Raw genomic sequence first — 25,016 nt, 5'->3', positions numbered from 1 at the left:
TCCTTTCTTTCCCTTCTCTGATTTCGGGCCTGCGACATAAATACGGGGCGACCGCCTCTTAATCAAGGCACAGGTGACTTTTGCACCACTCTAATGCCCAGAGCGAGTCCTCCATGGTACCACAACAATAGGTTTAATGTGCCAGAGCACATGGGGCCTCATTTATGAGGCTGTGCGTCACTTTTACGCCGCAGGTGCGTCACTTTTTGTGAGGCACCAGTGGCGTAAAAAATGCGCCTTGTTGCGCCATATTTACAAAGTGACGCATCTAGGTAGATGCGTCACTTTGTAAACCCCTGCGCCACATTATACCTGCGCCAGGTATAATGTATGCAAGGGGGGCGTATTGACGCAAGGAAGGGTCGTAGAAGTGACGCAGTGAAATCTATGAGATTTCACTGCGTCACTTTTAGGACACCGTTGCGTCAAAATCTTGCACCTGCCTCACAGCAGGCGTAAGACTGACGCAGGCCCTTTCACATGCCCCATGTGAAAGGACGCATTGCTGGAGTTGCGTCACTTTTGTGACACACTCCAGCAATGCGTCACTTTTGCGCTTACAGATACGTCAGAAATACTGACGTATCTGTAACTCCTTGCGACATGATGCGTCATACATTAAATATGACGCATCAGGAATGTCGCAAGGAGTGCGCACTGAGAAGTGATGCATCGCTGTTTTCACGCAGCGATGCGTCATTTCTCATAAATGAGGCCCATGGCATTTATTATGCTCCCAACAAATAATTAGTGCATCTTCTGACTTTTGGAAGATGGCCCGTTTCCACCCACAGCAAAATGAGTCAGACTATTTATGGAACGAGCATTTCTGTTTACTATTTACTGTTTTTGATAATTTGTTCTTAATTTTGTGGCATTATTTTACTGTGAGGAACAGAGTGGCAGAAGAGAAGCAGAACCGTAACAGACTTTACCTCAGCAATCACATCAACATAATAGAATTCTTCAGAAAAGAGGCAGGCCAGCATTCTCCTTGAAGTAACCTTGCCTCGTCTGTACGCCATACAAGTCCAGTTGAAATGCCAGAGATATAAGAATGCAAGAATGCAAACAACTGCAAAGCAGTAAAAAGAAAAACATTATGGGATCGTGCTAAAGTAATGAAATGACTGTGAGAAAAACAGTAATGATGAGAAGTAGTAGGATGCATTTAATGATAAAGAACGTGTCACCACAATTGATAAAAAAACAGCAGAGGTCACACAAGGAAACACAGGAAGAGCAGCATGGTAATTCTGCCTGTTGTAGGCGCTAGCAGAAAGTCAGCTTGTCATCAGTGCAAGGAGCGAGCTTCCAAGCTAGTCCTTGAGGAGGAAACAGAAAGAGGACAGGCTGCATATAGCAACGTGCTTGATAACAAGAAAGGAACACTGATGCCAGGTACCAAATTGTGTTAGAGCTTGGAGTGGCACTCGAGAAAAGATGTAGACACAGCCCACCTCCACTTTAGAAGTTTGTCTCTGAAATACAACAAATTATGCCGACCGGTCCACTGTGGAACCCTGACAAGACAGGGGGGTTGAATTTTCGCAAACAGTGCTGCTGCCATGTTGGTGAGATTACTTTAGATGAAAAGTCTTGCTGTTGCCACACAGAACTTTAAAGTGGTTGAGCAGATGCCTCTGAGGCTGGACTTTGACATTGGGCTCAAAAGACCTAAAAGAGAACCTGAATGTCCAGCAGAGACGTTCAGCGTGGCAGAATCCTGGGAGAGGATAGAAGGATTGTCAAGAAGTCAGTCAACCCTGAAGTGAGACAGAAAGTTATTATGAGTTTTGTAGTGAAGTGATTAACCTTTCTCATTCCTTTATCCATTGCAATGATGAAAAACTATCTCTGTGCAAGTTTTAAGTGATGCAAAGAAAGTGCAGTACAGGTTTTTTTTGGTGATCTAAAGTAATCATACTTTATAGGCTTGGTCTTCTGCCTCTTCCATCAAAGCAGGGTGGTGGGCCTCTCTACCCAAGACTTACTGTGCCCATTCCGGATGGCACATGCACACAATACCATGGTCACGGTACAGCACCTGCTTCTAGATCATCTTAACTGTACGTATGAAATATTTGTGTTTGAGCATTTGCAGCTGGGAATTTAACCCAAGTATAGAACACCTCTCTCATGAATGCTTTGTGAGCCTCAACCATGAACTTAATGTCTGCACCCGTAGCCGGGAGACCAAAATGGAACAATTTTGTCTGCAGTTCTCTACTATGTTTAATGATCCTTATTTATCATTTTCAGACATTGTTTTAAAATGTTTTGAAGAAAAAGGAAATGAGTAAATTAATTATGGAGATAGGGCAACACATTTTTTGTGAGTATATCCTTCAAGTTTATATAACCTACAGTCAATACATAGGTTCTACCTACTCTAGTGAGGCAGATTTCCCTACTACCACAGACGTCATTGGTTTGGAGGTGAGTAGGAAACTCTGAGAAGGCACGATTTATCTACTCAGGTGATCTGAAAAATAAGTACCTAGCCCAATGTTGAGGACCATGTTGTGTAGTTCCCACATAGGATGTGTGTGTTTGTGGACAACATAAACTTTGGGTGAGGAGCTCAGGCTGATTCCATGCAGCCCCATAGTATATGTTGACCTAGAGACCAGCTAGATCACACTGCCACCATAAGAACCACTAACCAAACAGGGCACAAATGGTATCTGGCAACTACTTAACATGACTACCCTGTCCCCTCAGGGATTGTGGTAACAGATCTAAAACCCCTTCCCTCAGTCACTCATGCACTTGTGTTCTCAGCGATACATACAGAGAATACACAAGGGGACGTATTTCAATCTATTTTCTGAACCAATGTGATTCTTGTATAGAATGCATGTGCTGCGATAATCAGTAAACTGAAGCACATTAAAATGATTACAAGCACCAACAGAGTAAACAGCAGATATAGTTCCACCATGGTGCTAAAACAGTGTATATATGCAGGCATATAAAACAAGGCAGTAATCAAGCGTACTCCATCTATGCAAGTCCTGCTCTATGTGTCTCTAGAGTGTATGTAGGTGTAGAGCCAGACTCCCCCCATGGGATGATCCAACCCCATTAGCCAGAGGACTGAATGTAGGACCCCATTTTGGTCATGAAGTGGACATCCCTCACAAGGATGTTAGGCAGCTGCTTGGCGAAGCTCCAGCATGCAGGGACCCCTCTATGTCAGCTGATATGTCTCCTCTGCTAACCCCCGGAAATGTTTACATATTTATAATAAAAAGCATCCTTGCAATGGATATGTAGAAAGCCCTGTCACCCCTGGATGAACACAGAACAATAATTGTACAGCATGCATAAAAGGCCTTGTACTCAGTGTTTCGAGGCATCATGATAATGTTGCACTAAGCCAGATGTAAAAGCAGAGCTGTTTCAGAGAAACTAATCCAACATTGGCACGCATGCAAATGTGTGAAAAAGGTTACACTGAAATTTTCTTGTGCAGAAAGAAGACAATGTAAGTAAATGCACAGCTTTGCTACATGGGCCTAACCAGGGGACATAACTAGGGGGCGTAGAGCACAAATGATCCCAAGCTGCAGCACTGTTTGATGCCAAACACTTGGAAGGAGGGGGAAATAAAACAGGATGGATAGGGAAGGTTAACGGAGCTAGGGAAAGTGGATAAGCACTGCCTACATTAAGGATGAGCTATAGAGAATAGTGGGGCATGGATTTCTATGCAGTCATAAATGGTAAATGAGGAATGAAACACAAACATATGAAATTCAGTTCCATGATGTCAGCAGCAAAAGGATACAGTTCATCCAATCCAAAGAGAAGATTAACCAGAATATTCACTGGTGCTGGACAAACTCAAGAATATGGAAGAAAGATATCCAATAGAGAGTAGAGTACTAGGCTAGAAAAGAATGACATCGAATCATGAGTAAAGTCTAGAGCGTAGCTTCAAAAGGGGTGTTTGGGGTGTGACACCCCTCAAACAAATGCATTCTTGGCTTGGTAGGTAGGCCTGGGGGCCCTGAGTCAGGTCTGTTATCTCTGTTTCAGTTTTTCTTGTCCAATCTAAAAAAAAAAAATTGAAACCAGATAACCTGGAATCAATATTGGCTTCCCTGCTTTTCCAAATTCTTGTGATCCTAGGCAAATATTTTATTTCTCAGAGCCTACTTTTTCTTTATCATCAACTATAAGTGTACTTTTAAATTCTGGAATTAAGTATGTGTGCTGAGCAAGCACCCCTTATATATGATTTAGTAGACTGTCATTTTGTTACATCTATAATAAGTATCTCGGCCATGTTTTGGATTTAAATGACTACTGACTTGCATTTTCGTTCATTAATAGCATTGTTGTTGGGATAAAGTCGTAAAGGTTTCTAAAAACTATGGGGCATATTATCAAGGACAGGCGATTCATTATCGCCGCTTTTATCGGCAGGAAACTGCCGATAAAGCGGCGATAATGGCCTTGATAATATGCTCTATGAATTCCCATCGAAGCCCATGTTAGATGTGTTCACATCTAACATGGGCTTCGATGGGAATTCATAGAGCATATTATCAAGGCCATTATCGCCGCTTTATCGGCAGTTTCCTGCCGATAAAAGCGGCAATAATGAATCGCCTGTCCTTGATAATATGCCCCTTTCACTTTTAACAAATGTCTGTCTATGAAATGGTACGATCTGAAAAACTAAGATGAAACGGTTCCGCATGTTCAAGAAATACACTTTATAAATTTTGAAGAACTTGTATCATATTTTTACATTATATTTTTTGCATGAGATACATGCCAAAAGTGTTTATGTCTCAACTCATGAACTGACTCTTGGAGCCAAGCCAGACCAATGGTTCAGGCTGAGGCTCTGGCTCAACCCACCTTATTATTTTGGCATGTCTGTTTGCAACTAGGGGTTAGTACATGGGGCAAACAGTCAGATAAGATGATTTGTAAAAGGTGAGGACTAGAAAAATTGAGCCCTACGCACATGCACCGATTTGACAACTCTACCAATAATGATTCCTGTATCAGAGATGAAAAAGAGTGCATTCAGTGAAAATACATTTAAAATACTTGATCCGGGGGCAGGGACTCCAAGTGGTTGTACTGTATGTGAGCATATTCATGAATTTTCATGGAGAACTACAAGGCACTAGGTGGAGGTGTAGCTTCAGCTCGGGTGTTTGAGTTGTAACACTCCTCAAATGAACTCTTGGTTTCGTAGTTGGGTTTGCTATATCTATGTCAGATTTTTTACATTAATCGTATTACACTATGAAGTTTTAACATTTTCATTTTTTGGACCGTGATCTTAAATATATATAGTGACTGGTCTCCCAAAAAAAATGTAATTCTTCACCTGTAGAACAACTCATTGAATGGGTGCAAATGTACTACTTTCTAGAATTCACAAACATTGGGTGTTAGACCTGTCATCCTCAGGGTCGTCTTCCCACAAACCTTTTGCTTTTTCCATCCATGTTTTGAAGATTTTTTGTGTTGGCCTTTGGACTCTGATACTTCAAAACACAAAAGTGTGTCTGCCCCTTAGCATAATAAATAGGCTCAGCTAGAGTCCAGTATTTGAAAAACAGCAGAGATGAGCTCACTGGCACCAGAGGGGACAAGTCACACAATCAAAGTCACACCATGTTTAGAAAAAATACAAATCATTTTATTTATTTTCCTCAGTAGCAATCCATAATGTCATTAGAAACAAAGTACCATCATACGGATAATGTGGCACTAAAAATAAATAGATACATACACCCCAGACAACCTACAATTTCAATCAACAAACACACTAAACACACTCATTCAAAAGGGTCATACATTTCATACTAGCAATCATACCCAAACAAACTAGATACATTCCAGACTCATCAAGCTTCAAGAGTCAGATGTCGCACTATTGGTCTATCCCATAGGCTTCCTCCGGCACAGAATTGGAAACAAGATGGCCAGGAGGAAGGACAGACTGCAAAACGCCAACGGGTGTTACGGTGCCAGGCCAGTTCTAGGGCCACAACTTCGTCAGGGCAATCGGAGTAGGGGCAGGGGAAAAGAGGGATACCGCATTCAATCCGTCGAGGAGGAATGGCGTCGAGGGGTCTCAGTGGGGGCTCAGGGTCAAGAATCACCATAGATTTCAGATGGGCCCCACCTAATGGCTCAGCAGTTGATAGCCAGCAAGATACAGATCAAATAATTCTATCCACGGAGATTCGGTCACTCATAGGTTCCGGAATCAGCCTGCAACGTGTGTTCAGTTCAAGCAGAGCACAAAAAACTGGAATGATATCCACTCCAGCGCTCCTCCACGGCGCATCAGACATGTAGCAATCTTAGAAAAGCTGTAAGCTCCGAACATGAAACGTTCTGGGAGGTGGAACAATAAAATGCTTCAAATCAGTGCCTGAAGAATCCAAAAATACCACAGTCCTCAAACGTCAGGCGGGCGCGAAACCCCACATGGCCCTCGGGTTAACACGGAAGTATAAAGTAATATGTATAGTGACTGGTCTCCCAAAAAAATTGTAAATCTGCACCTGTAGAACAACTCATTGAATGGGTGCAAATATGTTACTTTCTAGAATTCACAAACATTGGGTGTTAGACCTGTCATCCTCAGGGTCGTCTTCCCACAAACCTTTTGCTTTTTCCATTCATGTTTTGAAGATTTTTTCTGTTGGCCTTTGGACTCTGAACACTTTACCACTGCTGAAGCGTGCTAAAGTGCATGTGTTTCTTCCCTAAACATGTTTGTAATTGGTGTATACATGATTCGTAATATTTTTATTTTATTTTTAATTCCCTTTTAAAGCGATATACCGTTCACCCAGGCGCCTGTAAGTTAAATGCTACTAGTAAGATTGCATCACTGATTGTGCCATCTGCATAAGTAGCCTTTCAAACCTATGTCAGGCATTTCACTGAACTGCTTGTGTGCGCAGTTTACTGCTACTTCAACTTAGCATTTAAAACTACTTGCCTACAAGCCTTAACCTCCCCTTTTCTTAATACACATGCCACCCCTAAAGTAGGCATAAGTTAGCCCTAAGGTCAGGGTTGGGTGTAAGTAAAAAGATGGATATATACTTTTATGTTTTGCATGTCCTGGTAGTGGCAAACAGCTAATTTCTTTTCCCACTATTGTGAGATCTACCCCTCTCATAGGTTACCATTGGGAATTCCTTAAAAAACATTTTAAGCTGTGATTCCTGATTGAAGAGGAGTAGACAATTCATGATTTAAATCTTTAAAATGATAATGATAAGTCCTCCTTACTGGTGAAGTTGGATGTATCACTACTGTTTTAGAAATGCCACATTTAGAAAGCGGACATGTCTCTGCTCTTTCTGCTCTGTGCACCTTGCAACCTGTCTCCAATACACATGTCTGTGGTGGATGACAGATATACGTTGTGCATTCCCTCTAGACAGCCACAAACACACGAAGGTGAGAAGTATCTGAGTACTCATCTACATACATCTGCATTCTGATGGGCTTGCCTGAGTAGAATGGAAGTGTGGGGCTAACACTTCACTGAATAGGTAATGTCCAATCACCACACAAAGGACTTGATTTACCCCCCCCCCCCCCATAGATATCCTGGCAGACTGGGCAGGATTTAAAAGATACTTGTGCACTTCAGAGACCACTCTTTGAAGTCAAGCCCACTTCAAAGGCACTTTTGGGAATAAGTACTGGGTCTCTTACCCCATAAAATCAGACAGTCTTTGATTTGTAACTGAATGTCTGCCAGAAGGACTGCTGCACTTCTTAGAGGACTCATTTTGTTTGCTGATCTGGAATGCCTGCTTTTCTTTTTGTTGACCTGCTGCCTGCTGCTCTCTGACTTTGCTGACGAATAGTTGGACTCTGCCTTTTTCTCCAAATGTGGTCCAGTAGCTTGTTATCTTACTTCCAGTTGCCTCAGATTTATGTATATCAAAGTCTCAACCCCTTCTCCCGGGACTGTCTCTCTAAAAGTGACCCCAAATACTTGCACCACCGAAATAAACGCATCTCCTTTCTGCAGGTAGCTGAACTGGTGCATCAACCCGGTTGCAGGAGTAAAATTGGCCCTTTGCCCCAGAACCAACACAGCGCCTTGAGTGCTCCACGCATCTAAACCATGCATCACTGTTGCAGCATATCAGAGAGATCAACACATACCTCAACTGCATGGAGAAATCCAGCTCATTACTCATAGAACCAACGTATCTCGCCCCAGTGTCTCTCCTTTGGAACCAATGCATCGCCATCACTGGATGGTGAACTACCGATGCATCCTCGACATGTGGGTTCAACATCGACGTATCTCGCAGTTGTGACCAGGAAAGACACTGTGATCATTGGGGCCTGCAAGGGTCATATAGATGGCCAGTGTTCGAGCACAGTTGACCCAAACTTTGACTCTTTCCCCGTCTAGAGTGACCTCAAATAACCGCTGGGGTGCTATTGGCTCCTGCATGCTTTTTTTTCAATAGCATTTGATATTCATATCTCAACTTGAACTCATTGTTTTTTGTAACAGGCTATTTATTAGTGTGTACTTAGCTTACCCTGATTAGTATGGTGGTTCTTGCCTGGCCTGGGTGCATACTTCCGCCAACCAGGAATCCAAGTTCTTGTCATGATCGCGCTGTGTACTGAACTATGGTTCCCGGCATGAAGCGGTGGGGAACTACCACTCCCATGCTCCTTTGCGGTTCTCGCAAGACTTGATCGTGGAAGTATAAGGAGGAAGACTTACAGCGCTCAGTGTCGGGAATTCATCCCGTCCGAGCTGTCGTTGAAGAAGCGGTTCGTTGTTGGGTGCGGTAAGGGTGCTTGCACCTGGATAAAGTTACCGTCGTCTTTTGGAGACGTTTGTGGTTCGTGTTAGCGACCTCGCTAGACACGCTTGGTTTGTTTGTTTTCGGGAACAGTTTCCCCTTCCAAGTAATAAGGATTTGTCCCAGTCGGTATTGTCGGCCGACGGAGGAAATGGATGCTGATTAATCTACGGAACCCTTTTGAGTACATATACCTTGTCTCTATTTTGCAATTCTAATACAAGAAGGGGATCATAGAGCTCTTGGCTCCCTTACTGGATAACTGCTCAATGAGCTTCACAGTAACGGAGAACGTCCTTGTGTGATGTAACATCGGGGCAACATCATTTAATTATTTCCAGTGTAGATGGATGGGGTATGATATGCATGGTGTTTATTCCAACTGTCTTTGACTCATTTATTAACAGGTATTGATCTGGAGTGGTATTCTTTACTCTCGATCCTTGTGAAGCATGCACGGAGTGAGCTAGGGGTATGTGATCACCTCCTTAGACAAATGTTACTATGCTGTGGGGTAAGCAGGCATATCAGGAGGTGACATGTCATTGTTGATTTTGTATTACTGCAGCAACACCTCTATCCCATCATCTACCATCACCTACCTCTACCCTGAAGGATTATTTTTCTATACAGGTATTTAGAAGAGGTAAAGGTAGCACTTTGAATTACTGTATGTATAATGCCAGGAAAGGAATGATATTTATGAGCTTTGCTCTCTTTGTCTTTTCCAGATCTCCCTCCCTGCTGTCCCCTTCCTTTCCTTCCTGATTCCAAACCCCCCCCAAAATATCCCTCACTTAATCCGTTCAATGTGCTGTGCCATTACGGTATTCCATGTAAACAAAAACAATTCCCAACAGGTATTATTTAAAAGACGGTTTCAATTGAGTATGCCACAGGCATTACTGAGAACAGAAAACAAGGAGTCAAAAGTTTTGAAGGCGGGGTGGTATTATTCACCAAGAACAAAGGGGCATTCAATATGCATTTACAGTTAAGACAGCACTGTAAAGATTAGATCTTGTGACAACCCAGTGGCACTTGGTGCAAGGTGCTATATACAGTTTTAAGTGAGGTAAAAAGTGCAAGTGCTTTTAAAACAGCATAAGTGGCGCATAAATGAAAGTATATACATCAATTAAAGCTTCAATTACAAAACAAGTTACAATCACTTGGAAAAACAATTATTTTCTGGTAAGAGCTTTAAGTGCGATATGCGTCATATGATTCAGGCTGTGTGGTTGACGGCGTTTCGATCCCCTTGGGTCGGGATCGTCATCAGGACGGGGTTGTCGATGAGTACAGTGCTGTGGACAAAGGAGGAGTAGTGAGCGGGGCAATCTGTAGGGGCGGGGGGAGGGGGGTGAGGGGTGGAGGAACATGCATTCGGACTGAATCGCATCAGGTATAACGTGAAAAGGGGAGGGTGACTGTAGTGGTGGCCAGAAAGGGAGGGAGAGTGCAATTTGGGGGTGGCTAGTGTGGAGGGTTGGCAAGGAGTCCAAGGAACCTCTCAGTGGAATGGTGATCCACGCATAAGAAATTGGGGTGTACACTTACAAGCAGCCAAGCAAGGATGCGTGGCTGGCGGCACACGGCGGTTGTTAAGGCCAGTTGCTGGAGATAAAAATACTAACATTAGTACAGAAACCGCAAGTGTGTTTGGTGATTACGAGGGAGGGTCTAGAAATGTCAATACCTGGTAGTGGTACGTCCTATGACTGCTCACGTAGTTGGGCAGCGTCTGGGTAAAGGAAGAGAGCGAGCGGTCAGTCAGCTAATTATAGCTCCGTGATCGAGCAGGCATTTACTCCTGCGCGGGATCTAGGCGTGCAGTCTCTGGGAGAGGCTCTTACCTGAATGAAGGAAGGGCACAGAAGGCAAGGGCTCATCTGGCGTGGCTATTCGGCAATGAATGCGGGAACAGACCGCGTCTTGCCTGTGTCCTGGAATATATCCAGGCTGCCGCGAGGGGGAGGCGGAGTTAGGACGCATGCCAGGGGCGGGGTGTGTGGGGAGGTGTCGCAAGGCGATTGGCGAGTGTGGGAGCGGGGGGCGGGAATTGGAAAGGCTGGGGAGGGGAAGAAGGGCGAGGGCTTCGGTTCCTAAGGAGACCGAAGTAAACAGGAAATGGCAGTATCAGAACGTAATGAAAGCGGGCGGCCGCGCTAGGGGAAACACAGAGAGAGATGTCCAACCAATTGGAGGCATGTGTGATAGTCACATGCCTGTAGTGACGTTGTGGACAACATCTTGGGCCAAAGGATACAAGAAAAAGTATTACAATAGTTATCACAATACAATAAGCATAATAATACTACTGCACTGTAAGATGAGAGCGGATCACAATCGATCATGTATTTAACATGGAAAAAAGGGGGGTTTGGAGGTATAAAACCGGATGGTTAGCTTACAGGACGGCAATAAGGCTGGGGAGGTACATTGGGACCATTCTATAGTCCTGGTCTGGATTAAGGATCATTTTAACAGCAGTACATAAAGACGCCAGAAATCCACCTGGACGCCCGATCGTATCGGGTTGCGGTTCCATCTTGGAGCCCCTTGGAAAATATGTGGACTCCGTGATAAAAGAGTTTGTGCCCATCACGGACACCTACATCCGTGACACTATGGATCTAATTAACACCATTGAAGATCAACCCTTCGATATGGACAACCAAATAATGGCAAGTTTAGACATTGAGTCCCTCTACACAAACATTCCCCATTGTGAAGGACTCAACGTAATTAAAAATCTACTGATCACTAGACCACAACCATCCAAGATTCCGACTGATTTCATTATGGACCTTTTAAGAGTGGCCCTACAAAACAATTACTTTCTGTACAAGAACACATACTACCTGCAAATCAAGGGAGTAGCAATGGGGGCTTGCTTTGCTCCAAATTTTGCCATTCTATATGTACATGCCCTTGAAAAGTCATTGTTCCTTAACCCAATCAACCCGTATCGACCCCAAATCCATCTGTGGCGTCGATACATCGATGACATTTTACTAATCTGGAATGGCACAGCTAACTCTTTACAGCCGTGCATTGATTGGTTAAACTCTTCCCAGGAACACCTTAAATTCACACATGAAACCAAGTCAAATGACCTACACTTCCTGGATGTCACGATACATGCGGAGGAAGGCAAAATTGGAACTGTGCTCTATCGCAAGCCAACTGAACGGAACACGTTGCTGCACTATTCGAGCAACCACCCCAGAGGTCTACGCGATGGTCTCCCGTTTGGCCAATTCCTCCGCATCCGGAGGAATTGTAAGTGGCGTAAGGATTACTTCAGGGAGGCGGACATCCTAGTCTCCAAATTGATCAACAGAGGTTATCCACGACGTCTGGTGAAACAGGCTAAGAAACGGGCATGGTATAACCACCGGGAGGACTTACTAAGGCCAAACCAAAACAATAAAACTTTGAAAAGGATCCCTTTTGTCTCAGTCTTCAGCCCGGACAGTAACAGAGTTGCTAAAATAATTAAAAAGAACTGGACTGTGCTACGATCAGAAGAACAATTCAACGCACCTCCCTTGTTCTCTTACCAGAGAGGGAGCAACATCGCTAACCACCTTGTTCGTGCTATCACCTGGCCGACCACCAGCACTGAGAAAAACACCATCACAGCAGCATGGGGCATGCCCCCTGTCATTGGACATTTCAAATGCCAGTCTTGCAGTGTATGTGAATTGACACTTAACACTAAAGAATTTAAATTCAGGGGACAAACACACCAGCTCACTCATCAAACCAATTGCAAAACTCAAAACGTGATTTATGCTATCCGATGCCCGTGTGACCTGATCTACATCGGCCAGACAACGCAAATGGTGAAACAGCGGATCATACAACATAAAAGCAGAATCAACTGCAAGGTACTCACAGCACCTCTGGTCTCACACTTCATTGAGCATTCTCATAAGGACACGGACCTCAGATGGCAGGTCATTGAGAAACCTACCCTACCCCTCAGAGGGGGTAACATGACTGCTCTGCTCAACAGAGCCGAATGCAAATGGATCGCCAGGGCTGACTCGGTTAACCACGGGCTCAACACCCTTGATGAATGGACCAGTACCATCTCCATCTAATTCTCTCCCTTACTCCCTGTCCTTCATTTCACGCCATGCTACATACACCATATGTATGACATATGTACTGCTGTTAAAATGATCCTTAATCCAGACCAGGACTATAGAATGGTCCCAATGTACCTCCCCAGCCTTATTGCCGTCCTGTAAGCTAACCATCCGGTTTTATACCTCCAACCCCCCCTTTTTTCCATGTTAAATACATGATCGATTGTGATCCGCTCTCATCTTACAGTGCAGTAGTATTATTATGCTTATTGTATTGTGATAACTATTGTAATACTTTTTCTTGTATCCTTTGGCCCAAGATGTTGTCCACAACGTCACTACAGGCATGTGACTATCACACATGCCTCCAATTGGTTGGACATCTCTCTCTGTGTTTCCCCTAGCGCGGCCGCCCGCTTTCATTACGTTCTGATACTGCCATTTCCTGTTTACTTCGGTCTCCTTAGGAACCGAAGCCCTCGCCCTTCTTCCCCTCCCCAGCCTTTCCAATTCCCGCCCCCCGCTCCCACACTCGCCAATCGCCTTGCGACACCTCCCCACACACCCCGCCCCTGGCATGCGTCCTAACTCCGCCTCCCCCTCGCGGCAGCCTGGATATATTCCAGGACACAGGCAAGACGCGGTCTGTTCCCGCATTCATTGCCGAATAGCCACGCCAGATGAGCCCTTGCCTTCTGTGCCCTTCCTTCATTCAGGTAAGAGCCTCTCCCAGAGACTGCACGCCTAGATCCCGCGCAGGAGTAAATGCCTGCTCGACCACGGAGCTATAATTAGCTGACTGACCGCTCGCTCTCTTCCTTTACCCAGACGCTGCCCAACTACGTGAGCAGTCATAGGACGTACCACTACCAGGTATTGACATTTCTAGACCCTCCCTCGTAATCACCAAACACACTTGCGGTTTCTGTACTAATGTTAGTATTTTTATCTCCAGCAACTGGCCTTAACAACCGCCGTGTGCCGCCAGCCACGCATCCTTGCTTGGCTGCTTGTAAGTGTACACCCCAATTTCTTATGCGTGGATCACCATTCCACTGAGAGGTTCCTTGGACTCCTTGCCAACCCTCCACACTAGCCACCCCCAAATTGCACTCTCCCTCCCTTTCTGGCCACCACTACAGTCACCCTCCCCTTTTCACGTTATACCTGATGCGATTCAGTCCGAATGCATGTTCCTCCACCCCTCACCCCCCTCCCCCCGCCCCTACAGATTGCCCCGCTCACTACTCCTCCTTTGTCCACAGCACTGTACTCATCGACAACCCCGTCCTGATGACGATCCCGACCCAAGGGGATCGAAACGCCGTCGACCACACAGCCTGAATCATATGACGCATATCGCACTTAAAGCTCTTACCAGAAAATAATTGTTTTTCCAAGTGATTGTAACTTGTTTTGTAATTGAAGCTTTAATTGATGTATATACTTTCATTTATGCGCCACTTATGCTGTTTTAAAAGCACTTGCACTTTTTACCTCACTTAAAACTGTATATAGCACCTTGCACCAAGTGCCACTGGGTTGTCACAAGATCTAATCTTTACAGTGCTGTCTTAACTGTAAATGCATATTGAATGCCCCTTTGTTCTTGGTGAATAATACCACCCCGCCTTCAAAACTTTTGACTCCTTGTTTTCTGTTCTCAGTAATGCCTGTGGCATACTCAATTGAAACCGTCTTTTAAATAATACCTGTTGGGAATTGTTTTTGTTTACATGATACACCCATCCCAACGTGGTCTATGGGTTCCCTCCTGTCTTTCCTATAATTACGGTATTCCAGGCATTGGATAGATTGAGAGGTGGAACATAATCTTCAAACCGATCCCGAGGACGTCCAGCACAACAGTTCTAGTATTGGTGATCAACGGTTAGGACAGAACTTGCGTTTGTGAAGTACCATATAGTATCTCATTGTGCACTACAACTCTATACCAAGACCAATTCAAGTCTTTTTCAATTCTCCCTAAATTGACATCTTCGATTTTTCAAAAGGCTTTTTGACATAGTCAAATTTTTTCTGCAATGTCTGTGACTTTAACAGGCAAGATGGAATTCGACCTGGCCAATTAGGAGGCCTACACAGTGGTCCAACTGAAAGGGTTCTGCCAGGAAAATAGGCTGTTCATTAAGGGTAGTCCCAAGAAGGCAGAGCTTCAAACAATCCACCAGGCTGGTTCAGAAGATGAGCTGGAAGGGTATGAATCTGAGGAGAAGTTGGAGCAGGACCTGTCTGGAGGTCTTGTCATGCATCCTACTGTGGGAGAGGATAATTCCCCCACAGCTGGAAATTCCACCCAGAGCAAGCATTAGTTTGTTTTTAAGGAACCAGACCCTGGAGGAGCTGGAGGACAGGAGTAAGGAGAGAAAACTGAAACTAGAGCTTCCCAAGATAGAAAAAGAGCAGAAACCTGCTCTGGCTGAGAAGAAACAGGTTCTAGAGGAGCAGACTAGCATGGAAGAGAAGAAAATGTACTATGAGGTCAGTCCCAGACAAGCTAAACTGCAGTGTAGGCTGTCTTGGTTAGTAAGTGAGGGCTGACACCTGAGAAATACTGACAGAGGTTTCTGATCAGTCACAACATCACATCATAGAGCTGGGTAGACAGTTTATATTTTGCTACCAAGGCACCTAAGGGCTGGGTGAGGGACAGCAAAGTAGATGATTATTCAGGACTGTACAACTTGATTTTAGAATGAGCACATGCTTGATGTTTGTTCCACAGAGCTGGGCCAACACCTGGCTGATAGTAAGCTTTTTGACCCCAGGAAGCTTACTGAGGAGGCGGACATCTGGGTCAGGACCAGAGTATCCAAGAAAGCAAAAGGGTGGTCAGGGTTCCCACCAGAGCAAGGAGGGGTACATAAAAAACAGATCTCTAAATGCTCCCAACACAACCTACAGGGGAACGGAACAGGTGCGTCTGGAATTAAATCATCTTAATTTCAGGAAACGGCTTAAAACCTTTCTCTTTCTTTGATTTGTTTTTAATTTAGTAAGGTGCCACATTAAGCACTGGGATGCCCTTGGGTAGCCATGCGCTATATAAGTGTGTATTCAATTCAATTCAATTCAATTCATTCACAATCTGGCCACTAGAAGAAAACCAACACTGACAATGGTGAGCAGCCAAAGGCCATTAAGTGCTATGTGTGCTACAAGTATGAACTCTACAAGGAAACTCCCAAGTATACAGCAATCTACAACTGGAAGAATGAATCTAGGGGTGGCTATTGAAGTACTAGGGGGGGAGGTTGTCCCACTTAATGGGGGGAGTTTAGTGGGATTATTCCAGTGTCCCTGGGTGACAGAAAGATGTGCCTTTAAATCTTATACAGCATAGGCAACAAGTCACTGAACAAGGTGTTGAGACTCTGAGGGAAACAGGGGCCAGTATGACTATAGTAAGGAGTCAGTCTGTTTCCCCAGAGCAGACGTTTCCCAAAGCATTTCACCAGGTTGTGGGGGATGGCAACAGAGAAGGTCACTATCCAGTCTCCCTGGTTCCATTTGAGTAAAGGGGTTCAGGTCTTCTGAAAGTTGCAGTGAGCCCTGCCATGCCTTTGAACTGTTTATTAGGTAATAATTTTGAGAGCACTACCTGGAAGGAAGTGGAGCTCAAGGCTCATGTGGAGATGTTGAAGTTACCTGATTAGATCTGCGCCACGACAAGGTCTATGACTGTCCAGGATGGGGGTCCAAAAGGACTGGAGTCTGGAAAAGTTGGCTCAGCCAGCTACTAAAATGAGTAAAGGCAGAGGCATGGGAAACCAGCCCCTGAATGTACTCCCATTGAGGTTGATGGCTTACACCCAGCGCTTGGACGCCCTCGGGCAGCAATCGCGCTTAATAAATCGATTTCCAATTCCAATTACAGTGGCCACTCTGGAGCCCTCTGAGGAGGGCATTGCTCCTCTTGGTGGCCTGCCTGCCATAGCTGTATAGTATGGCGAAAGAGAAACTCCCAAGAAGAAGTTCAATAAGAAACAGAGAGAGTGTCCATCCATTGAAGGAATGAGGCAACAGGCTGAATTCCAAGCAGCAGGTGATGCCTCGGGTACTCACATTTATTAGAAGAACAGCCTCCTTTACAGTGAGCCTAAGTTTCCTGTGCATAGGACAGCAAGGTTCCTTGTGGTCTTCCAATGATACAGGGCCTTCCTACTGGAGCTGGTGCATGAAATTGCCCTGGCGGGACACCTGGGCCAAGACAAGTCCTTTGCAAGTCTTGTCCCACATATGTATTGGCCAGGATCAAGACTTACATCCTGTAGGGCTTGTGCAACTTGCCGGGCTAATGGGAAGACCGAGCAGAGGCTTAAATCCCCCTTTAACCCACTGCCTTTCATTGGCACATGCTTTAAGAGGGGGGCATCAACATTATAGGGCGTATGGATCCCTGTATTGCTTCAGGCAACAGGTTTCTGGTGGATCATGCCACTAAATTTACAGAGGCAATTCCTCTGAGAACAAGCAGTGGCAAAGGCCCTAATGGGGATTTTTACCCAAGTGGGTTTCCCCAAGGAAGTTGTGTCTGACTGGGACACAAATATTATGTCTGCATACATTCAGTCAAAGTGGAAGGAGTGTGGGGTTACCTACATGTCTCCACTCCTCACCATCCACAAATCAATGGGCTTGTTGAAAGGTTCAACAAGACCCTGAAGGGCACAGTTAGTGGCCTACCTGAGGCTCTGAGGCATAAGTGGGACATCCACTTACGATGTCTGTTGTTTGCTTACATGGCGGTTCTACAGAAGGCAGTTGGTTTTAGCCCCTTCGAGCTTCTGTTTGGACACTCTGTTAGAGGACCTCTGAGTTTTGTCAAGAAAGGATGGGAGCAAGTTCCCAGGAAAACTTCCCAGGATGTAGTAAGCTCCATTCTGGCTGATGACGAGGAAGAAGAGGAGGGTGAGCCTCTCCATGACTTCTAAGCTTAAAAGGAGAAATATGGGACATCCTTTCCCCCACTCTAAATCCTGAACAACAGAGAGACTGCCACCAAATGTTGGGAAAGTGGTCCTTTCTGCTCTCCCTTATTCCTGGGACTATCCACCTGTGAACCCATGATTTGCACACATGGAGCAAACTCCCTGCTAAGAATGTCTTATAGGATGACAGATAAGGTGAGGTTCAGCATTAAGGAAGACATTTTCAAAATGCTGGAGTTGGGGTGATAAACCCTCTAGTAACCCCATGTCCAGTCCTGTGGTTCTGGTACCAAAAGCTGCCCCAGTGGACACCACACTTGAACTGAGTTTTTGTATAAACTATAACCCCTTGGCTGCGGGGCACATTCCCCTGCTGTGCTGGGGGGAGGGGGGCACACACAGCGCCCCAGTGCTCATGACGAGCTCAGCTCGTCATGAGTCATGGTTCTTGTTTGCTCATGATGAGCTCAGCTCGTCACGACCACGCCCGTTTAATGGAACGCTCAATACAGTAGGGGAATTAGCCCCGCGTGTGAGCCTTCCAACGGTCATGATGAGCACAGATCGTTATGAGCACATGGGATTCGTGGCTCATGACGAGCTGAGCACATCATGAGCATGGGAGGGGTTAAAGGGATAAACTTAGTAATAAAGGAAGATGCTCATCCCATCCCCTGGGCAGATGAGCTGATCGACAGTTTAGGGGCTGGCTAGTATTTAAGTACCTTTTTTTAAACAATGATTTTGTTTATTTTTTGTAAGACGATAATGGAATCAAAGAAATCATGAATACATGATACAAATTGGTTTTTGGGCAATAGCATTTGGTGTAGGGCAAAAAAATAACAACAGTTCCTCTGAAAAAGAGCATGAGGTCAAAGTCCAGTGTTATATACATACATGTGTTAAGGGTCACATTAGACTTATCTACACTTATCAACAATGGGTCAGGTAGCACAATTTTCAAAGCTGTTTCCCAGATCTTCCCATTGGCATGTCCAATCCCTCCTCTTCCGCACCCAATTCTAAGCCATAATACTTTATCCATGGCGCCCATATTTTCTGGAATTTTCAAGGACAACCCCTCGCCCTATATTACACTTTCTCCGCAACCATATAGAAATCTAAACATGTTCTCCATTCCTTGAGTTTAGGGAGTCGGTGGGCACACCTATACCGAGCTATGTCTCTCTTGGCTACTACGATCCCCAAGTTAGCCAACAGGAGTTTATGACGTGGCTGGTCCACATCCGTGGGGATTCCCAGCATGAGGAATCTTGCTTCCAACTCAAGTTGGGCTTCCAGTCTATTGTTTAGTTCCTTCACTACCTTACTCCAGTATATTTGAACCATACTGCACTCCCAGAGGGTGGTATAAATGTACAGCGCTCTGTATGGCACCTGAGGAAACCCGGATTGTCCGCTCTCCCCATAGAGTAGAGTGTGACCTTGCTCTATCAAGTCTTGTGCACGATTTTATACTGAATGAGCTGTAATAGTAGTTTAATTGCCCCTTCACGTGGGTGCATAAGCGCGGCTTCCCAGTCAAACCCTTCCATTGGGCCAGTGGTGAGTTCCCATTTAGCTTGAAGTGGGCCTAGTTTGTCAGGCATATTGTTAATTAATGTTTTATATGTCTTGAGTCGGAATTTCTTCCAGCAAAAGTCTTCCTTCTAATGGGGCATATTTCAGCAGCGTCTCTGTGTCTAGTCCCTCTGCTTGCCAGACATGTTTTAGTCTGAGATAGGCATAGGATTGAGTGGTGTGAAGCTGATATGTGGCGTGAATCAAAGTGAATGGGGCCAATGTGCCTTTCTCTAGCACATCTCCTATTTTAGAGATCCCTATTAGATCTCATTGTTTAAAGCCTCCCAATTTTATAATCTCGGCTAGTCTAGTTACCTCCCATGAAGGGGTCTCCATTGTTGGTTTCCAGCACTTTTCTATGCCTCTAACACTCATTGGGTAGCTGGTAGGAGCCACTACAGCCTTTACCTCCGTATATATAGTGTAATTGTGTGCGTTCTCTGAATTGTAACCTTTCCAACCTGTAATTGGGGTGGTTTCCCGGAGTGTGGTTCCATTCATTAATTACAATGAGATGGGCCACTCTGTAGTAGGCTCTGATATCTGGCAGGGCCGGACCCCCTTTATACGGGGTTCTCTGAAGCATTTGCAGCGCTATTCGTAGATGGGCCCTGTCCCACAGCAGCAAGCTTAGCTCGTTGTTGAGGGTTGTGAACACGGTCTCTGGTATTTTGCAATAGATATTTTGCAAAATATACAGCAACTGAGGGTGTATGATCATCTTGTACATAGCAGCCCTCCCCATGATCATCAGAGTGAGTTTTCTCCACCTCTTGACATCTTCTTGAAAGTTCAAAAGAATTTGTCTGATATTGTTTACTGTTTACTGAGGCATTCAGCTAAATCCATTCAGTGAGCTGACTACACTTGGGACCAATAGACTGTGGTCCACTCTAGCAGCGCCTAGAGACCTATGGTGATTGGCGCTCTACAAATCGAAACTAACAATAACAATAACAAATGTGCTCTAAGTTAGTTGCTACCTCAGTGGTAATATAGAGTCCAAGGTAACTGAACCCCTCTGTGGACAACTGAAGGTAGATTGGATAGGTTTGGGGCTCCACCACCCCGCCCACCAGGTATAAGGTAGATTTACTCTAATTAATCTTATATCCGGTTTGTCTGCCATATTCCTCACAGATGTGAAACATTTTGGGGAGCATCTAGGCTGGGTCTGTAACATATAATAAAATATCATCTGCATAGATTGATATGCGTTCTTCCTCTAAAAATTAGGACTTGTCTATGAAAGCACCGAATCCTTGGCAGGTTCGAACTACACAGGCCAGAGGCTCCAGAAAGAGGACAAAGAGTGGGGGAGACAGGGGAAAACCCATTTTAGTGCCTCCTTGATGCGGCCAACTTGCTGAGAAGACCCAGTTTACCCGAACTTTAGCCTTAGGAGCATTATAAAGGAGTGCCAACAATGACCTAAATATTTATTTATTTTATTTTATTTGCGTGTTTGTACCGCGCTAGGATCACTTCCCGAAGGAGTATCTCCGCGCCTTTGGCAGCCAAAAAAGCAACTAGCGGACCCTAACCATAAACATAAGTCAAACTTTTCCAAGGTGCATCTCATAAAGGGCCAATGAATGGTATTGAATAGTTTCTCGGGGTCTAGCGAAAGGAGCAGATGTTGGCTATCCCGACTCTGAACTGTCGCCATCCAATTAGCCAGTCGTCTTAGGTTAAAGCGTATAGCTCACTTGGGTGTAAAACCAGATTGGTCTCTATGTATCAGTGGGGTAGTAACTGTCAAGAGACGCATCGCAAGGATAGTGGCCAGAATCTTTGTCTCAATTTTGAATAGAGATATGGGTCGATAGGACCCACAGTCTACTGGAAGTTTCCCTGTTTTATTAATTACCACTACAGTAGCCATTAGTAGATCTTATGGGAGAATCCCTTGTTCTTTGGGCTTCTTGAACATATTTAGTAGGTGTGATGCCAGCAGGCTACGAGTTAATAAAAAAAATTCTCCCAGGAGTCCAATTAGGACTGGGGTTTCCCCGACTTTTGGCAACCAATGGCCTCTGTCACTTCTTCACCGGTGATGTCTTCCTCTAGCCATTTCTCTCCTCCTGGGAAAATGAGGAAAGCTCAATTTGGGCAAAGTATTTGATTATTTGCGCCTCATTCATCTGTGGTTTAGCTGCAAATAATCATGTGTAGTACCATGCAAAGGCCCCCACTATGTCTTTGGGTGTGGTGTGCGCATGGCTTTGTTCTGTAATGGACATTACCCATCTCGACTCCATTTCCTTCTTGCCCAGCCATGCAAGCAGTTTCTCTGCCCTCCCACCTGTCTCATATAGCAGATGCTGAACTGCCAATTGTTTTTTTTTTATTTTAAAAACTGTATTGTGCAAAAAATAGCATTACAAGTATGGGCCTACAACCACAAGGGCCGGCCGCTAGGACATGTGAGGCATTTATGTCATTCACAAAGCAGCGACCGCTCTTCCGTGGTCCAACTTAACACAGGATACCTTTTCGGCAACACAGGATGTAGGCAGGATATAGAAATTTTTAATTTAAAAAAAAAGAAAACGAAAAAGAAAACAAAGGAAAGAGACTCAGGGCGATAGACGTTATAGACAATGCCAAGCTCCGATGGGGGGACCCACAGTACCAGATAACGAATCAGGAGGGCATGAAAGATAATCGGGGGGGGAGAGGCAGTGGGGAAGTCAGACAATAGGAGAAAAGGAATAAATCGTTCCAGGAACCTCTGGATCAGGGGGAAGGTGGGCTGTCCAAAGCGTCTTCGAGGGGGGGTGTGCAAATGTTCCCTCGGTAGGCGTTCCACTGACCCCAGATTTTGCTCCACGCCCTAGGCTTGCCCCTAGCCAGATATACCGTCTTCTCTCTGAACATGCACCAGTTCATATTCTCCTTCCATGCCGACACGGTGGGAGGCCATGGGGAACCCCAGGACTGCCAATTGTTGAGCCCTTACCTCTCTAGTCGCCAGCGCATGATATTCCCTTTTGGTTATTTCAATTTGGCGAAGGGAATGCCCAGTAAGTGCGGGGGTGACCCTTCCTTCTAAACTTAACAGCTTGCGTTCTAATGTCGCAATCTCTTGGGTTTCTTGTCTCTTTTCATGGGCAATTATATTTTGTGCTTTATCCCTAAGCACCATTTTATATGATTCCCATAAGGTGACTGCCGACTGTACTGAACCTATATTTTCCTTAAAGTAGAGCTCTGAGTCCACCCTGAGCTCTTTAGCTACTCTTATATCTTTCAAGGCCCAGGACCGCAGTCTCCAGTTCTCTACCCGGTGGCCACCCCTTCCTCCCTTCGTTAGTAGAAGCAGTTATTGGTCTGAGATGCCCCTAGCTAAGTATTCTACCCTCTCTATCTGCCCGACCTCCCCTGCAGGAGAGAAGAGATAGTCCAGTCTAGAAAACACCATGTGAACCCCCGAGAAATAGGAATAGGCACGTACATTTGGGTGATGTCGTTGCCACAAATCAGTCAGTCCGAAGGCATCTTGGAATTTTGCCAACATTGTGGGGCCATGGGACCCAGGTCTTAGTTGAGTTTTATCTAGGGAGGGCACAATCCCATCATTGAAGTACCCTCCTATAATATGCATTGTGGGTCTGTAGTGTAGTTCCTAGTTTCCCACTAGGCCCTGTGCATTGGAATAACATAAACAGTAGTATCGACGTAGAAGTGCGGATCTTCCAGGCCTCTACTGACTATGCTAAACTTAATTGGGTTTGTTACCAACTAGCTCAGAGGTCACTGGAAACTTTCTTCTCTGTATAGGAAGTGATCAGCTTCCCTGGCACAGACAAGAAGGGATTCAGCTTTCCAACAACCGTGCAACATGACAACTTTGCTCCTCAGATCAAGAGTCGATCTCTAGGGTCGTGTGAAACAATAGACAGGTATTTCACTCAGTCAGGTTAGTGCAGTTTACTTTCACGAGATGTAGAGAATAGAGAGACGGGCGTTTGTCAATAAAGGGTTAACATTTATTGAACAGTCTTTCTTCTCGTACAAGAGAAATGTATTGCCACAATTGCAAGACTTGTTATTATAAAAAGTACGTACAGTAAGATAAGTATTGCGAAATAATACTGTAAAAGCATTGATATGGTTTCTTAGCCATACAATGGTTTAAAAGTAATAAAACATATATACAGTCATATATACATTAGGCTAAAATACTCAACTGGTGCTTCTAACTACGCCTACCCCAGTGTGCCTGACCTAAGCATAACACGTGGAAGGGGAGTAAGTAAGTAGCTTTAAGTTAAGTTGGTTTTGCCAAGGTTTGCTTCAAGAATTCTCGTCTAAGGGTTTAGTCAACACCATACCTCTGAATAGAATGATGGAAGTCTGGTATTTCCTTCAGGGGGCACTCAATATCCCAGTCACCCGCGAGGGCAGACCGGAAACGCTGGAGCTGGATTTCTCTGCAGGAGAAAGGCAGCGGCTCTCTTCTCAGCGCGTCGGGAGGAGGAGGCGGGGGACAGCGTCCGCGGCAGCTGGAATCTGCTGGGCTCTTCGCAGAGGGACGGCTGTTCAGCTCCTAAGCTTACCACACCATCGTTCGCGCTTTATCAGCGATAATGGTATCAGTAGCTTCACCACCAAGGGGACAGCAGCAGCATCAGCGTACTGCATGCAGCATACAACAGCAATGGGATGCACAACAGGGTGCACGACAGCAATTGCTTAAGGCAACGTTGGTAATATTTATACCTGACAGGTGCCGGGTTTGACGCAAGTTTGCTGGACATAAGACGTCAATTAAAGATGTCACTAGGAAGTGATAGCTATCAGTTGCTCATTAGAGTTCCATTACTAATCAAAACACAGCAAGCGGGGATTTCCAGGTTTGCTGAGTTTTTATCTTGTTGAAGAACTCGGAGTGTTAATCTAGGAATATCAGATAGTGACTTCTGCTCTGTCATTGCACTAATTGGTTGCAAAGGAAGTGGCAGAGAACTATGCTGGAATGTGGCTCTGTTCGTGTGAGGCCAGAGATGGCTTTTCTGAATATCGCACTTGAACGGTTATGCCAATATAGGGAATAAATGGATTTATAGCCGAATAGGGGCATAAGGTCGCAGTATCGATCAGGAACCTAGATAAACACGCAACACCCACTCCACGTTTTCATGTCCATCAAATTACTAAAACTAGAGCAATTAGATGCATGTGTAACATTGCCCACCCCAAAATACATAAATGCATTCGAAATAGGCGTATTTGTAATACGTGAAATTTAGGTACTGTATGTCTTTGAAGCATAGAAATCATTCAAAAATTATTGCATATGAAATCAATGAACGATTATGCAAAAAGAATTACACATGAAATATCTCTTAACAGAAGAAGGGCGAGATAAGTCATCACATATAAATGCATTGCAATAAATGTGTGCTAGAGGCTGATGTAAGTTGTTATGTCTCTAGATGTGTTTAGAAATAGAAGTGTGAAGCTTCTGTTCTCTAAGAATAGTTTTTACCTTAAGCAAAGAATTGTTCGTGCCAAAAAAAGGTCAATATTAAAAA

Source organism: Lissotriton vulgaris, chromosome 6 (genome assembly GCF_964263255.1).
Source record: "Lissotriton vulgaris chromosome 6, aLisVul1.2, whole genome shotgun sequence".
In the NCBI taxonomy this organism is placed as follows: domain Eukaryota; kingdom Metazoa; phylum Chordata; class Amphibia; order Caudata; family Salamandridae; genus Lissotriton; species Lissotriton vulgaris.
The sequence above is the reverse complement of the archived record's forward strand: the minus strand, read 5'-3'. Positions refer to the sequence as shown.